Consider the following 19,503-nt stretch of genomic DNA (forward strand, 5'->3'; position numbering starts at 1 on the left):
GTGACCCGTGCGTACGCTCGTTTGTACTCCTTTTCCATAAAAAATAATTGCTCTACTGGAGTGTTGGCATCTCAATACTGTGAATTCTGCTAAGAAAAGTATGGTGCAACTTTTTGAAACAAATTCCTCCAATTTACTAGTCTCGTTCAAACAAAATTTATGAGTCCACTTCTGTCTTCTGTTCTTAAATCATTCAATAAGGAACGATAGGCACCTTCTTTCTGTCGTCTCCTCAAAAGTTTTAGTGAATTTCATTCTGTATGATGTACAAGTATACTGCACTCATGAAGCAAAGTTTCGCAGTACCTTCACTTTCTATTGTCTGTGTCAAATTTATAAATTTCTGCACTGACATATCTTAAACAAGTTTAGCAACAAGTATAAAACATGAGATGATATATATGTAGACAACTAATTATACGTAACAAACAATTTCATCAGACAAGTTTCATACAAATATTGTCTACGACAAGTTTTATGTTATTGTATTTTGAAAACACTGCATACAACTTGTATTTGTAATTTGCATGAAACTTGTCAAATACGTGTATAATACCTTGGTGTAAACGAGGGGTTAATGTTTCGTTAGTTGAGTTTTTTTTTTTTTTTTTATGGAATAGGAGGACAAACGAGCGTACGGGTCACCTGGTGTTAAGTGATCACCGCAGCCCACATTCTCTTGCAACACCAGAGGAATCACAAGAGCGTTGCCGGCCTTTAAGGAAGGTGTACGCGCTTTTTTGAAGGTACCCATGTCGTATCGTCCCCGAAACACCGCACAAGGAAGCTCATTCCACAGCTTTGTAGTACGAGGGAGAAAGCTTCTTGAAAACCGCACTGTGGAGGACCGCCACACATCCAGATGGTGGGGATGATATCCTAACTTGTGGCGTGTCGTGCGATGGTGAAATTCGGCGGCAGGAATCAGGTTAAACAGCTCTTCGGAACACTCCCCGTGATAAATGCGGTAGAAGACACACAATGAAGCGACGTCTCTACGCAACGCCAAGTGATCCAGCCGTTCACAGAGCACTGAGTCCCCGACAATTCGAGCTGCTCTACATTGCACGCGGTCAAATGGATCGAGCAGATACTGGGGTGCACCAGACCAGAGATGACAGCAATACTCCATGTGTGGCCGGACCTGCGCTTTGTAGAGCGCTAGAATGTGGGCCGGCTTGAAGTATTGCCGTGCTCTATTGATGACGCCCAGCTTCTTCGAAGCCAATTTGGCTTTGCCCTCCAGATGGCCACGGAATTGGCAATCGCTCGAGATTTCGAGACCCAGTATTCCGATACTAGGCGCGGCTTTAAGAGAAGTGTTCTCGAAGAGCGGTGATACGACAAATGGGGTTTTTTTAGTGGTAAACGCGCAAACTTGAGTCTTCTGGGGGTTAAATTGGACAAGGTTCAATTTACCCCATTCCGCGACCTTCTCGAGAGAGGACTCGATAGAAGACACAAGTTTCTCCCGGCACTGGTCGACGATTTCCCGAGAGAGACCTGCATGGCCCGTGTATACGGCATCACCAGTGCTGTCATCTGCATAGCAATGCATGTTGGAGGTGTCCAACATATCATTGATATGCAGAAGAAACAACGTAGGAGATAGCACACAGCCTTGGGGCACTCCAGCATTCACGGGCTTCGGGTTCGAGCAATATCCGTCGACAACGACCTGTATGCTACGCCCAGTGAGGAAGCTGGAGGTCCACTTGCACAAGCTCTCGGGAAGCCCAAATGATGGAAGTTTTGAGAGGAGCGCCTTGTGCCATACACGATCAAAGGCCTTCGCTATATCCAGGCTAACTGCCAGGCCTTCCCCCTTGCTTTCAATAGCCGCCGCCCATCTATGTGTTAGGTATACAAGAAGATCACCTGCCGACCGTCCATGGCGAAACCCGTACTGTCGGTCGTTGATCAACTGGTGACCCTCTAGGTATACTAAAAGCTGGTGGCTAATTATGCTCTCCATGATTTTGGAGAGCAGGGAGGTGATAGCAATAGGCCTGTAGTTCGCCGGATCCGAACTGTCGCCTTTTTTTTGGATCGGATGGACAAGGGCTGACTTCCATGAGTCAGGGACTACGCCTTTGGAATAAGAGTGCCGGAATAAACCCGTTAGCACCGGCGTCAACTCAGGGGCACACGTTCTAAGCACGATTGGAGAAATGCCATCCGGCCCGCTCGACTTCCTGACGTCCAACGAAAACAGAGCTCGCCTAACAGTTTTCTGTCTGAACTGTACTTCAGGCATAGAGCTCTGACACCGCGGGATGGTCGGCGGTGTTTTTCCGTTGTCGTCAAGAGTCGAGTTGGAGGCGAAAAGAGCGCACAGGAGCTCGGCTTTCTCTTTTGCCGTATGGGCCAGGGTGTCATTCCTCATGTGCAACGGCGGCATGGACGGCTGGTTGAAGTTACCAAGAGCAGCTTTCGACAACGACCAGAACTTGCGTGTTCCGGTCGGGTAACTGGAAAGCTGCTCGCCGATTTTGACGACGTGCTTCGATTTCGTGCTTTTATTATTTAGATTTAAAGTAAGAAAACAAGTATACTGATCATAAACAAAACCCTATTTGTTTTAATTATAAAAGTTAAACCTTCAAAAATAAAAAAGTAACTTTCACTTCAAAATGTAAAATCTAATATCTCAATTATCTCATTTCGGTTACATAACCTCATTTTAAGGTATTATCTATGAAGCTCTTTGAAACTCAATGAAAGAGGGTGGATTGGGATCGGGTGCATGTACGGCTTCTGTTTTTAGAAGCCTAATGGTATTGACGATGAAGCACTTAACTCTAAGTGGTACCTCATTTGAGATATTTCTTGCAATTTAACCTTTCATTTTACCAATGATCATTGTGACTTTCTTAAATTATTATCCATTTTACTATATTATAGTTTTATTATTATTATAACGGCAATGATATAAATTCTTCACACTTTTTCATGTGTATTTGCAACAAAATGTGATTAAGATGTGAAGGTGCGCTGCCGAGCATTAGGTTGGGAGTATTTATATAATATATCTATATACACCAGTGGGAGGCTCTATTGCACAAGATGCCGGCTAGGTTATGGTTTCTATTTTTTTTTATGGAATAGGAGGACAAACGAGCGTACGGGTCACCTGTTGTTAAGTGATCACCGCCGCCCACAATCTTTTGCAACACCAGAGGAATCACAGGAGCGTTGCCAGCCTTTAAGGAAGGTAGACGCGCTTTTTTTGAAGGTATCGTCCCGGAAACACCGCATAAGGAAGCTCATTCCACAGCTTTGTAGTACGTGGAAGAAAGCTCCTTGAAATCCGCACTGTGGAGGACCGCCTGGTGGGGATGATATCCTAACTTGTGGCGTGTCGTGCGAAGGTGGAATTCGGTTAATTCTCTACACTGTGTTTCGGTCTGAAGGGCGCCGTGGGTAGAGAAATAACTGGGTATATCAGACTTAACACATCACGTCTCAAGATGTTGAGTGCAGTTATAGTGCCGCTCAGAATTCTTGGGTCTTTCAAGGATTCTGAGCCGCACTGCATTGTAATGGGCAGGGCGTATCAATTACTACCAGCTGAACGTCCTGCCCGTCTCATCACTTATTTTCATTAAAAAAATATGCACTAAGCGATATCTTTGACATGTATCCGAATAACAAGGACAGAAAATCTCACGGTCAAGTGAACACCCTTCTCTTCCGTTTTCATTTTAGAATTTTCGTAATGGCTATCGTTACTTCAGCCATTCAATTGCGATAAATCAAAGAGGCAAAAATACTCAAAGCAGAAATCGCTGATGCTCAAAATTAAGTCTTATATCTCAACAATGTTCCAGTTCAATAAATTCTTAAAGCAAATGTTTGCAGGGTTTTTGTCAAAAACTTTCGTATTATATGCGATATGATTTTTGTATTTGTGATATATTTTTTTAATAATTGAACGTGGCAACCAGACCGACAATGATACGTAAACTTAAATATAGGTGGCGCTTATAACAACAGATGAAACAATCAGCAAAATGTAATTATAGACAGAACAGTTTTCTTATAAGAGCATTCAAACTTTATAATGAAGTTAATAGTGAATACGATCTTGACTTATTCAAGACGACACCATTTCAATTTAGACGTCAAGTAAATAAAAACTTTTAATTAATATAAAGCAAGGTAGGTTATATAATATTATATTAAATGTAGGTAAACAACTACCTATACACAATAAATAGTTATTATTTGTGAAAACTTGTAAATAGCTATCTGCTGTATAATAGATGAATTTTTAATATGTATCTAGCTGTAAGTTTTCTAAAGTTGTACAAAAAAAACTGTAACAGTACTGAAATTTGGTGGGATCCTGACAAATAGCATTCTTATCACTAACACGATACAAGAAAATATCTAAAATGATATAGGATTGACATTAAAATCTATCGGCATTACAAATAATGTAATAATTAATCTGCATTGTAATGGGCAGAGTGTATCAATTAACATCAGTTGAACATCTTGCTCGTCTCGTCCCGTATTGGCACAATAAAAAATAAATTTGGTAAATAGTTTTCCCTTTGAATAAACCAAGAATATGCAAAATGTTGACTATAGCGCTGGCAGCACTGTCAATACAATGACAATTCTGGCCTCTGAACTGGCATCCCGTGCCACTAAATAAATAAATTCTTTTTTCAAATGAACGCGGGAAACGTTACGTCCGAATTAACCAATCATAAGCAAAATGTCTATTTGTAAACATTTTGCATATTCTTGGTTTAACTTGATAGCAAAGGAGATTGAAACGCTTCCATACATTTCTGGGCTCAGGTGATAACAAGATGAAAGTAGCAAGCACCATTTAAAATTTAAAACGACATTTTAATCGATTTTCTTTATTTTAATGTTTTTTGAGCTAGTTTTTTGAGCTAGTTTTTTGAGCTAGTTTTTTGTATTTCATATCAGAAAAATATACCCTTTTTTTTTTAAATATTTCAACTTGTTAACATCAGGCCCAAAAGTACAATTCTCCTTTATTTGTAATACCGTATATGTATAAAAACGTACTGAACGAATATAAATGTGCTAGCCAATGATCAACATGAGATTTCATAAAACGAATCGACATTGTCGATTGATACGATACGATAATGTTTCGCCTAGTGATATATTTTTTAATCTCTATTTAATTTTTTCGTGATTCATTAGAGAATCCTATTGAAAGCCAAGACAGTGTAGAAATTGAAATAATGGAGGTTTAAATTCGTAACCTCTGAAGAATTTAAAGGCATTATGGTGTTTTAGATTTTTTTTTATTAAGTAGGTATTTAAGATAGAAGATACTCTTCATTTTTATTTTAAGAATCAATGAAATTCTTTCTCTTAGACGTCAAACAATACATCTAATAGCAAGAATAAGATATGGAATACGTTAGTGAGATTCCCAGAAGCTTTTTTTATGGGAAAAACATTTGAGACCCAAGTAAAGTTTTATTTAAAAACTTGATACAAAAATATTGTGTTAATCAATGTGTTAATGTGTAGTCATGATCGTCATTTTCGGCTTATCATAACGCAAGAATTAGATACAGTGAACATAGCTACCTACTATATAAATATATTTATTACTAGCTGATGCCCGCGACTTGGTCCGCGTAAATAAAGGGCTTTTTTAAATAATAAGCAAGTTTGAAATTCAGATTATCTCATGTCCTATTCCGGTGCCGGTTCCTATATTCGCTCCCGTTCCGAAGATATTATATGAATCTTATTTCAAGGAAGATTGTTATGGCAAACTAAACCTACTTTTGGTATTCTTATAGCTCATCGACGTGAATTTCAGTTATTCACAAACCCCGCGGGAACCATTGCTTTTTCCGGGATGAAATGTATGCCTGTCTTTTCCTAACATCTAGTCTTTCGCTGTACCAAATTTCAAAATCGGTTCAGTAGCTCCAGCGTAAAAGCGTAACAAACAAACTTACAGTCATATTTATAATATTGGTAAGAATGTAAGTGTGTAGTGCCATTCTAGTTCTCTTTTTTGTAAAATGGTAACATAACTGTTTTTTATGTTCTGTGGCGCTGGCATTCTATAAGGGAGAAAATAATGTATCAAAATTCAAAAGCATTTTTATTCAGGGTGGATTGAATCTAAAACCCAAAGTTGGTAGACAGTCAGATAATATTATATTTTGTAGCTAAGAGAATATAAACAATTTGTTATGTTTTTTAAGTGATAACCCTCACTTCTAGGATTAATACACAAATAAAATTTGAAAAACAAAATTTTATAAACGATGCGGGTTTCGAACCCACGACCGGCGTTCCGTGCCGGTGCTCTAAACCACTGAGCTAACCGTTCGAGTACCGCCTCTTTATAAAGAGTTGAACAAAGCAAACAGAATTTTATAATGAGGCATAAAGAGCCGTATTTTTATTTACGTTACCTTTTAACTAGTTTTATTTCACAGTTTCAAGAGACTGTAGACCCGAGTTTAACGTTTTAATTTCAACTCGAGACCTCCACGCATTCCTATGATAAATGATCTTGACAGACAGACACACAGACGAACGAACGAATGGATGGAAGGGAAACAAAGTAATCCTGAATGGGTTTCGGTTTTTCCTTTTAAGGTGCGAAACCCTAAAAATGCAAGAGTTAATGAGTACAGTAGATGAATCAATCTACACATACTGAAAATAAACAAACATATTATGCGAGCACTTTATAATATTTTTTTTAACAATTTGTTATGTTTTTTAAAGTGATAACCCTCACTTCTAGGATTAATACTCAAATAAAATTTGAAAAACAAAATTTTATGAACCATGCGGGATTCGAACCCACGACCTCCGACGTTCCGTGGCAATGCTCTAAACCACTGTGCTAACCGTTCGAGTAGCGCCTCATTATAAAATTCTGTTTGCTTTGTTCAACTCTTTATAACGAGGCGGTACTCAAACGGTTAGCTCAGTGGTTTAGAGCACCGGCACGGAACGCCGGTCGTGGGTTCGAAACCCGCATCGTTCATAAAATATTGTTTTTCAAATTTTATTTGTGTAAGATAATATAATTCCTACCGGATGTAAGTAGCTACAATTAATATCAATTGAATTTGTTTACAACACGAAATCCTAGTAGCTATCTATAAAATTATACGCATTGTATACTTTGATCGAAGTAATTAACAATAACCTTACGAACTTGTTTATAATTACTCCGATAAAGTGAAGTATGCACTCGGTTAGAAAATTATTCGTACCAACTACAGGATAATGCAGTATCATTTATGTTCAAAATTTAATTTCAAACCAGAAAAGCTATCTGGCATGGATATTTTATTTTTTTATTTCTTTATTTTCAGCAAACTTTACAGCATTTCTATTCTACAGATTAATTCTATAAACTATATACATGTATTGCCAAAGTTTGGCAGATTAAATTATAATGAAATAATAACGCTGGCAAATAAATTGTAAGTAATTATATAAAATAAAGAAGAATAAGTCCTGAATAATGTGTGCTTGTGATACAATGATTATTAAATAGATATGTGTATAGTGTGTATGAATATGTGAGAGTGTTATGAGTTGTGTGTAGTGTGTAGTGTTCCGTCAAATGGGCATCGTTCTCAGCTTGGGATATGTGCTCGATCACTGAGTTAATAAATTTATTACGGCTGTTGAAAAAAATGTCAATATCTTTAAATTTTTTTTCGTATAAATTTACTATCCTGTGGAAAACAGAATGTCTGCCATTATTAGTACGCGATTGGCCAACGTCGAAAAGGCGTCTACTCCTTATATGCTGTCACTTTTCGTGGTACTCTGTTTAAGACTACAATGTAGGGTACCCAAGTAGGGTACTTGGAGTAGTATTTTTTATTCATTTTTACCAAAGTTTATAGACGATGCAGGAATCGAATTTGGTATAAATTACGGCTGCGCCTATATTCAGCAGTTGGAGGCTCCTTTGCACAGGATGCTTGCTAGATTGTGGGTACCACAACGGCACCTTTTTCTGCCGTGAAAAAGTAATGTGTGAGCATTATTATGTTTCGGTTTGAAGGGCGCCCTAGCTAGTGAAATTACTGGGAAAATGAAACTTATCATCTTATGTCTCGAGGTGACGAGCTCAAATATAGTGCCACTCAGAATTCTTGGGTTTGTCAAGACTCCTGAACGGCACTGCATTGTAATGGACAGGACGTATCAATTACCATCAGATGATCGTGCTGCTCGTCTCCTCCCTTACTGTCAGAAAAAAATGTAATATACATAATTATATTACATAGCTGCGTACGCTTCGGTTATGAAGCGACATGTGCAGAAATTATGTGCAAAATGACGATAATACGATCACAGAATAAATTAAAATCTCATACTAAATCACTACTTAGACTTACTCGCTAGAAGTCATATGTCACCTATGAGGCAATATGTTACCTTAATATATATAAATCCAGTGTCCTGATGTTTATATATAGTGAACTCCTAAACTAATGAACGCATTTTAATGGGGATTCCTTCATGGAGTGCAGTTTTGTCAAACTTGAGAGATTTGGGACCCATCATTATTTTTAATTCCATTATTTGTTTGTTTGAGACGCACGGTTTGACAGTTCTGCTGTGAAACAATTTCATTATATTAACAGGGAGCACATTTTATGAAATAATTCTTGATGTTATGAAATATTATGGCCAAATTTATAAAAAACATTATTTTATTTATTATATACAGAACAACGTCTGTCTGGCCAGGTTAGCATAGAATATATTTGTTTACCATAGGGAGTGACAATAACATAACATATTGCAAAAACATTTGGTAAACGTCTTTAACAGATCAGCTTTGGGGCTTTGACATGGTGACGTGAGAAGGACAAACAAGAAACTCGCAGCCCATCTTTTAAATCATACAATGACAAAATTACTTAAACTACTTAATATAAATACTCTAAAATGTAGGTGGCCTGCGCAGAAACTGTCAGAAACCATATATTATACTAGCTGACCCGGCAGACGTTGTTCTGTTCATAATAAAAAAAACTCTTGCGGATGGAATTTCGTTAAATCTTAGCTGACCTCTACGCGGCGAAAGGAATATTCCTACCAAATTTCAAGTCTCTACGGCCTATGGTTCCACAGATATCGTGATGAGTGACTATATACGTGGAAATCTCTTATATATAATCTTGCTATATTATAGTAAGCCTTATTTTATAAAAACATGCTCAGTCTTAGTTTACTGGTATGTTATATTGTACTAGCTGACCCAAAAGACGCTGTTCTATCAATAGAAAATATAATGATGTACCTAAGTATTCAGAAACAATGTAGTCTAAAGCCATCGGAAAGGAATGATTTTATAATATGTAGTAATCAAATGTTAAGAAAGCTAGGGTTAAGGGCTCCTTCATAGGCCTCGGTATTTAATATACATTCAATACATACAATAATATAATAAAAAAAAGTCCTCCGCCGCGTCTGTCTGTCACGTTCAAGGTAAACTCAAAAACTAATCCACCGATTTTTATGCGGTATTCACCAATGGATAGCGTGGTTCTGGAGGAAGGTTTAAGTATAAAATTTATCAAGGTTTTGTCTACATTTAATGTATACAATTAACGATTTGTTGGATGTCGGAAAAAGTCTGGGAGCTTTCAACGAAAACGCTATCTCAACCCTTTCATTTCATTTCTCAAACCTTTCATATAACAAAATAATGTTTAGTGGAATTGTGTATCTTATATGTCTATCTCTTATGGATCAAATACTTAATATCCATTTTAATACTTTAAAAATTGGCAATTATAAAGCGGTAATATAACAGCTGTTTCCATAAATATTGTATATTCTTAACAAAATTTATTGAAGTAGGCGTTACTTTGCGGAATTCCATAATTATGCAAATGTTTTGAGTTTTCTTTAGTGTTAATTCCGCCAATATTTGTCTTTAAACAATTCGACACGGGTTTCGCCTCTTCATGATTTTCAAATTAAAATATTTCATTTTATTCAAAAGCATATTATGAAGCAATAACATCAAATGTCAGAAACGAAACCATACCAATGCCAATAAATAAATCACTTTCAAGTTTCAATACAGAGTTAATATATATTTCGCTGTATTTTTTATTGTTTCGTTAACGTCGAATTTTTTGTCATGTATGCCTATTTAGCTGTGATATAAGAAGGAATAAATTGAAACGAATAGATTTTCTGAACGTAGCCGTACAGACGATCATTTTTATGTTATAAGTATTTTGTAACGCCTACTTCAATAAATTTACAAAATTTCATTACTGTCTATTAATATATACTAATAACAGAAAATATATTTTTTTATGTCTTTAACTAGTTTTTAGGGAGGATGTTTATACAGGACGGACAAAGGTATCGAATTACCTTTTTTGAAGTGAAAACAGCTTTAGCGGCGTTGGCGTCGGCACGGTCGGCACAGCGTCGGCACGTTTCTTGTGATGGGCATAAAATGATGAACTCGCGTCAGGACACGTTGCCTGATCGAAAATTCATAAGACATTCGTTGAAATTATGGATGAAAGTTGATTTTTCTGAGAGAAAAAGATTGTTAATGTAAAAAAATTGTAATAGTGTTAATTTTTTTATGTAATACAAATTGTCATTTTTGTGGTCGATAGCGCAATAAATAAATACTGTATTTAATCACATAAATGCTAGTAGTTTTATACTGATAAATAAAGCAATTCGTGCGAAATTATTCCCTAACCATTCCAAAATATTCAGAAATGCACAACGTTAATGTTCAACTTTTCACTTCTGCCGGCACTCCCGGAGTGCAACCCGCTATTTTTTTTTTGTTTATCTATAGATAGGTATACCACAGAGTAAGGATGATAAATTTGAAAATAACGCCATTTTACTAAACGAATATTATACATGCTTAAATAGTAACAGAAAACTATTTTCTATTTTTTTCTGATCGTTCCGGCATCCACTGGTAGGTAGCACATTTTATAAACAGTAACTTAGTTATGAGCCTCGCGAAAATTTAACTGATATAACAGTACCTGAATCAAAGGTCAGATTGCTAAAAGGAAATCAACACAAGAAGGTACTACACAAGGAGGCTCGTATATATTTTATTAATTTAAAAAATACAAGCTTGAAAAATTTGTAGTGAAAAGTTATTTTTTACTCTTTTGAAACCTTATTTTTAAGTATAATAGAATCCTATGTATGTTTGACGTTAGTAATTTTTTCATTATCTTCGTCTATTAGAATTAAATATTTCTGACCACTAGTGAGATTCCTGACCTTAATAATGTCATTAAATATATTAATTGTTATTAATTGTAATAATTAATAATAATTACTCAACAAAAGCATTATTTACATTAGATTCAAATTAAAAAACACTTTATTCATGTAGGTCACGGAAATGACAGTTATGAATGTCAAAAAATAAAAATATTTTTTCTTATTGAATTTACCGCTACCTCGTAAAGGGTTGAGCTAATGAGAAGAAGTAGAAAGAAACTCATAGTTACATTAAAGGAAATTCAAATTACAAATTCGTAAATATTGATAAAATCATTATATCATTAAGGCTAGACACAATATCATTTAGCGACAGATGTGTCTAGTAACCTAAACTCATGGTCGGATTTGCTACGGCCGAACCTTCCGACGGTCCAGTGGGCGCCTCGCACCGATTGGTCCAACAGGGTGCTCGGTACGGTCCGAACGGTAATAATTATAATTTTTGTACCATGAATAATACGACATACAATCGAATATGGTCCGCTACTAGACAACGTCTGATGGTTTGGCCGTACCAAATACGATTATGTTTTTTTTTTTATGAAAATAAGGGACAAGACGAGCAGGACGTTCAGCTGATGGTAATTGATACGCCCTGCCCATTACAATGCAGTGCCGCTCAGGATTCTTGAAACCCCAAAAATTCTAAGTGGCACTACAACTGCGCTCGTCACCTTGAGACAAGATGTTAAGTCTCATTTGCCCAGTAATTTCACTAGCTATGGCGCCCTTCAGACCGAAAGACCCCATACCCATAATCTAGCCGGCATCCTGTGCTAAGAAGCCTACCACTGGTAAAATATGTTTGTATGTAGGCTTTAAGCTTAATGATATGATCAAAAGCCTGATAAAAGGATAAAACATGATAACCAGCCTAGCGAAATTCACTAATAAAAGAGCGGTTCAGTCGATTGTATGAAACGTGCAGTCATTGATAGATTGACAGATGACGGCTATAATCTTGTAAAAAACGGAGATAGCCGCAATCCAATACGTTTTAAGCAACTGTTCGCTTTCAAACTTAGCCGGATTATACTTCGTCGCCAATCGCCACAGTGTAATTACAATTTCAAATCACTGCACGTTTTATACTCAAACTAAACTAAATTTCAATTTTTACTGAGGCAGTCCCGCCTTTATTACGTAGTATATACATCCTCTTTGATGATAACGATTTGATTCCCTCTTCTTTAATGCTACATTGAACAAATTGCTACATTTTTAAAAACCTACTTGAATCGAACACAGACACTCGTAAAATGTCATGGTCCCCAATTATGACATCAGACTTCAGAAATAAGTGATAACACGTCATTATAAAACAAAATACCAAGACTTCTATCGACGAGGTGATTATTACTGACGTCATTCATGTTTCGACTAAATGGTCGATTACCGTATTTTAGTGAATATCTTATGAATTTCAAAACTGGGCATTATTTTAGAATTCTTTCATTATATATTTAACCTGTATTTTTTAACTTCTTAAAACCTGCAGTAACTTTTATCATACCCATACTATTAAAGTCTGTTGACAGAAAACATCACCAAGTTAATACACGGACGAGTAAAAATAGAAGGACTCCGCGCCGTGATATTAGCAAGTGAAGCACCGTTATACTAGTGTGTGTGCGGTTACGGGGATACTAGTTACACAATTTTTTCTCCCTTAAATAATCATATATGGCCACAAATACTTTTATCGTATCATTTTTACACTTATTCACTACGCACGACGGCATTTTTAAAATATTTTATTGCGACGCAAACTGATCTGTCACAGACGATGACAATTCTCATAATGGCCGCCTATCGGCCTGTAGTAGTGTAAGTGTGTGCGTGGGGCTATGTATTTACACGTTAATCGGCTTGTTTTGGTGCTACACTGTTATGGAAGGTGACATGGAGTCCTTATTTTTTTACTAGTCCGTGAGTTAATATGAATATTTTGATGTTGGACATATGGGTGATTTTTTGAGAAGGGCGGTGATGGCTTGGAGAAAAATCGTGAAAGGAGTAATGCCCTCGATTTATAAGAAACCAATAAGTACATATTTAGTTTTTTTTTTAATTTCTTTAACTTTTGATGGATTGATTTTTCACCTGTATTATTGAACCAATAGACTCGTTGTTGCTGTCAAGGATCAATCATTGCAAAGATATGTATTACTTAAATATAAAGGATATACCAATTTTTCTATTTTATTATTCTTACACGGATGAAAACTCACCTATTCAAACTTTTTGGTAGAAATCTTACTATAGGAATACTATACTATAAGTGATACTGACAATTTAGATAATCAACAAATATTATTGTGTTTCGGTCTGAAGGGCGAACCGTAACTAGTGAAATTACTGGGCAAATGAGACTTAACATCTTATGTCTCAAGGTGACGAGCGCAGTTGTAGTGCCGCTCAGAATCATTGGGTCTTTCAAGAATCCGGAGTGGCATTGCATATGGGCAGGGCGTACTAATTACCATCAGCTGAACGTCCTGCTCGTCTCGTCCCTTATTGCCATAAAAAATATATCTAAGCTTTTCTCTAAGTTTCGTAGTTTTCGACTTGGCCCTCACCGCCCTTTTCAAAAAACCATCCTCTATATAAGGCATATAAACTTTGGTTGGAATATTATTAACATCAGGGTACAGGCAGACTTGTAAATACACATCTGAATATTCAGTTGTGAAATTATTTAGAACGCCTCGAAATTTCGTGGAATCTTCAATTTATATTAGCATATTACTTTATTTACCACAGTGAATTATTATATCAAACACGTCTTACTTGAAATCTAAATAATAAACTCGCCAAACCTTAAAACATTTTGTAAGTAATAATTATGGGATTTGAAAATAAGCGACATTTCGGGTCACCCGATAAAAAAATCTCTGTAGTACCACCAGTGTGAAGCTTTAGATTTAGGTCAAATTCATACCGAACAGGCCATCCTGTTGGGTTAAAGCATTCTTCTTCTTTTTCTTCGCGTGTCTCTCCGACTAGTGAAGGTTGACAGTCAGTTTTGTAATTTGCAACACTCGCGATTCCTCTCCACTCTCGGATGTTGCGCAGCCAAGACTTTTTACGCCTCCTTTTCCGGCAACTTTTCCCATCATGATGAGTTGCCTCTCGTGCCTACGCACGTGCCCCATATATGCGACTTTCCTCATACATGTTGATGGTTTGCATGAGTTCGCGTTTTTGATGACGCGGCGCAGAACTTCCACATTCGTGATTTTGTCAGTCCAACTAATGGCCAACGCTTCTATACGTTTCCCGAGGTCTTCTTATATATTCCACACCTCACATCCGTATAGAAGTATGGGCCAGATGTAACAGTGCAGTAAACGAGTTCGCAAGGAAATCTTAAGACCGCGGTTAAAGCATTCATATGACAAGTGACGGTAATGTACTCGCGGAAGAACTTACACCGCGCGACTCCGCACTGTGACTCGGTGTTGAAGAATTTGCGCGCGGGTGTATCGCGCGGTTAGTAGTTCCGCGCGGTCACATGAACTAAGCCTTTATGTATATAGCTTAGATTAGAGATTGGTCTCCGCTGCGCTCCAACAAGATACTGCAGACGTAGTCGCAAGTGCGGCAACTGATACTACACCCAAGTGGGCGTACTCGAGCCAGTCTCGAATAATGTGTGACGTTGACGTGCCACATGTTCTGTTAAACTTTGCTAATAATTGAAACTAAAATGCCGGGTTGCGTGGTCAAAATAATACTATAAGAAATAAGAAAGACACTGGTAACACATACCACCAGTATTTCTATTTTATTAATTTCAATGTAAAATTACACGAAGCGTATGTTACAAAATTTGAAAGATGCCATTGAGTGTCAAGATGTCACGCACAAAAGCATCTAATAGTTGCCGTAATAAAAAAGCTGTTGTTATTAGGTAGTGCGGTATCTAGTTAGAGTTCAGAGTAGACCAATCCTTAATCTAAGGTACCTATATACTTTAGCTTATATATAATATGCTTTGCCAGTAACATCACACGAGCGTTGCCGGTCTTAAATACACACTTTTTTAAAGGAATTTTTAAGCCAGCATTCACTGGTAGTATCGATATCAGTGTCAGAGTTCAAAATGCAAAGAAAAACTGTGAGCTGGTCAAGGTTTTTGAAGTGAAATCTTCTATAGCGGCATTGAGCACAATTCTTGGATGGGTATAAAATGTTAAACTCGCGTCAGAACACGTGACCTGATCGAGAATTCGTAAGACAGTCGATAAAATTATGGATGAAAGTTGATTCTTCTGAGATATTACCTTTTTAATGTAAAATAATTGTAATAGTTCTAGAGTTAAATTTATTCTGCAATATAAACTGTAAATTTTGTGAACGATTGCGTAATAAATGAAAATTGTATTTAACTATTTTTATACTGATAAATAAAGCATTTGTGAAATTATTTTTCTTCCCCTAACCATTCCAAAATATTCAAATATGGCGGGAAATAATGATGGATAAGTCATTATATTCACAAAGGAACTACGGGCTGAAATGCTATAGGTTGAGGCAATGAAAAGTAATAAATATTCAATTACATGAAAGAAAATAAATACGCGCGATAAATAATTCGTATTTACGAAGATATTGTAATTTTGTTGCAAATCAGAAATTCGTTTCTATTTGAATAAATTTTCTTTGTCGGGGAACTCGCAGAGCTTTGAAAAACAACAAAATAAAGCAATGAAGACTCTCACACACGTCGCCTCTTACATTTATTTAAAAAAATAATTACAAAGGACACATTTCTAAAAGAATAATTTAAATGTTTCCCCTCGCAATAGCTACAAATATCCTTCAAGTGATCCCTTGCCTAATTTACATTTCATGTCAGGTTTGCGTTAATCGAAATATTCAAAGTTTGATTAAAATATAATTACACAACGGCGCTTTTTCTTTCGGGACTAAATGTTTTAGGATTTTAATTGTTGTGTTTTCTATTTGGGAATGTTGCGGCACAAGTTACGAGAGTTGGTACCTAGATTAAGCTTTAGGGTTAGCACGCGAATCGCAGTCCCAATCCCGAAATATACGCGATTTATATCTTAATTAATACCTTAATCTTTGTGCTGCAGAAACTGGCGAATTTGCTAGAAACTGTGAAACTCAATCATAATGCTAACGCCAAAAACCAACATAATCTTGTTACTTATGGCTACTACTCCGTTAAGGCGACACTAAATGCCGGCGACCTTGAGCGATATGAGTTCACGGCTCCGAGGTAACAGAACCAATATTTTCAAAATTCTTGTGTCGAAAATGTAACGTTTTAACAGGCGCAATCAGTTTAATTGCTTATAATCCTCATTATTGATTACTAATCTGAATAAATGTACCAACACAAAAAAAGTAAAAGCTATAAGAACAACTTTTATGAAAGAAGTATATTAAACAAATGCATCATGCCGAGAAAAAACTTGTTTAACTGCAAAGAAAACTGGTACTTCATAATAGCTCTGAAGTATTAACTTTAACCAACAGCAAGCATTAGCAACCTACAAGTAAGATTTAAGGGTATGTGTAACAGGATAAAGTAGTGTTCATAGCTCCAAATGCTATATTTTCACCACAAAACTTGTCTAAAAACACCTTGTTTGTGTGTTTTGTGTTTACCCTTCGCCTTAAGTCGAGTTTGTAGGGTCTTTTGTTGCACGATCTAAGTATATGCTTTTACAACATGATCCCACAAAATGTACAAAACGAATGTGTTACGAAATTCAAAAGAAGTTAATTATTAAGAATTTAAAAGAAATCCATAATGCATAAGTGGTGAAGGTATAAAACGTAAGTTCCTTTACCACCACGGATTACGTGATACCTACCATTGATTTGGCCATTCCTAATGAAACAATGTGTGACATTTTATTTAAAAAACGAAGCACTCTGTTTCTTGTACCTATTTCTTTCAAGTTTCTTCCAATGTCTGAGGCATTCATATAGGTGGTAGTTTTTTCAAGTTCAATAAGTGATTTTAATTTCCGTTTCAAATAAATATATTTGAATATTTACCTTACTAGATGACGACAGTAAAAATCGCCGTTTCCTTTCTTTTCGTTTTCTTTAAAATTATAGTAAGATAGCTGTTCTATCTTTGTTAATTTTACCCAAAAGTCTAAAAATTTAATTATATATATTCATTTGAAAATAGCATCAGACTTTAGAAACAAACTTATAAATTCGGTCCTCTTAAACTACGAGTAATATATAAACAATAGATGTATTTGCTTACTGAACTCCTAACCTCGAACCTCTAATTAACAGATATTAATAATATATAAATAATAGATTGTGATAAAACAAAAACCTCATTCGATCCTGTGATTACCACGTATGAATATCATGTTATTACGTTTTTGTAGACTTACAGGGGTCACCGCGACGCAAAGGTCATGTGTCAACTGTCAAGGTGTTGAATGTCAATTTGACGTATTGTTAGTGGCGCGCTATCGGCATTCATCGATGTATTGTAGACACTTCTGTTGCAATAACCGATAGGTACGCTGAACTATAATAATAATAATTGTTTTCGTGGTCCGAAGATAGAAAGTTTAGATAGTTTTTACGCTTTGGTATCAGTTAGAACACAATACAGATATAAGATAATTACATATTTAAAATCAGACTGTGATACACGGTGCTATATATACAATAACATTATTAAACATAGCTTTTAAGCAAAAATTAAAACGTCTTTTGCATATTGTACGTATTTTGTTGAACTAATTATTTATAGAAATTAAATAATGTAGTTCGGGTTAATATAATTATTAGATTTAGTCCGTTGCAGTTGATCGGTTAATTCGTCTTTATACTTTCTGTGGCTTCAGTAGTCCCATTATACCACGGAAGAGTAAAAAAATAAGGACTCTGTGTCACCTTACATAACAGTGAGGCACCAAAACAAGCCGGTAAACGTGTAAATACATATCCCCACGGACACACTTACACTATACAAGCCGATCGATCGGCCGCCATCATGAGATCTGCCATCGTTTGTGATAGATCAGTTTGCGTCGCAATAAAATATTTTAAAAATGCCGTCAAACTGTAAAAACAATAATATAAAAGTATTTGTTGATATATGATTATTTAAGGGAGAAAAAATTGTGTAACCGGTATAACCCGTAACCACACACACACTAGCATAAAGGTGCTTCACTTGCTAATATCACAGCGCGGAGTCTTTCTTTTTTTACTAGTCCGTGCATTATACTTATAATTATTATAAACCGTTATTTAAAATATACCAAAAAAGAACTAGTTTTATCTGTTATCATTGCTAAGCACATTTATGAGCAAAAATAAACGATGAAAAACAATTATCAATCTATGACAAATTTGTTTGAATTCACAATTATATTCATAAATCGGCTGTTACTCGCCCTCGCGCTATCCTTCCCGCGCAACCTCTACGATTTCTACGTTGATACACTTTCAATAATAAATATTATATATATGTGCGGTTTTCAAGGAGCTTTCTTCCACGTACTACAAAGCTGTGGAATGAACTTCCTTGTGCGGTGTTTCCGGGACGATACGACATGGGTAAAAAAAAAAGCGCGTACACCTTCCTTAAAGGCCGGCAACGCTCATGTGATTCCTCTAGTGTTGCAAGAGATTGTGGGCGGCGGTGATCACTTAACACATAAAATCACTTAAAACATAAAAAAAAATATAATCTTTTTGAAGGTTTCCATTAAAAAAAACAGCATGCATATTTTCGATCTCTTAAGTATAAAGACTCAATTATTTTTTAATGTTGCGGTTCATAAAGATTATATAATTGGCATTTTGGTTGCTTCTATTACAAAAAGCTCTGAAAAAAAATACGTGGATGGATAATTTATAAGCGCTCTTATAATATAAAACTAGTCACTTTATAGATATTACGGCGTACCTACTTCAGATTCAATTTCACTTAATTATGAATGTCTAAGTTATACACCTTTTACATTTACCACCAATTCCGGTAAAGTTTAAAATCAGAAGTCAAGAAACAAGCCACTCTTTTGAATCAATATAAACTAGTTTTTAAATTATTTTAATTACAATCTATAATGTATTTATATAGAAAATAATTTGATTATTGTTATTTGAAAATAACAAAAGTGTAAGATGTAATACAAAAAAAGGATATAAATTACTCGAGTAAATAATAAAAAAAAAGCTTAAGGTATAACTTGCCAA

At 35.8% G+C, this 19,503-nt stretch overlaps 1 protein-coding gene across 1 annotated transcript in view; it reads right to left on the reverse strand.

The window, feature by feature from the left end:
- Window positions 1-19,503, reverse strand: part of LOC126972178 (adipokinetic hormone/corazonin-related peptide receptor variant I-like) — a 97,568-nt gene that overhangs the window by 31,567 nt on the left and 46,498 nt on the right. The gene's annotated exons all lie outside the window — the stretch shown is intronic.

This window comes from Leptidea sinapis, chromosome 25 (genome assembly GCF_905404315.1).
Source record: "Leptidea sinapis chromosome 25, ilLepSina1.1, whole genome shotgun sequence".
In the NCBI taxonomy this organism is placed as follows: Eukaryota; Metazoa; Arthropoda; class Insecta; order Lepidoptera; family Pieridae; genus Leptidea; species Leptidea sinapis.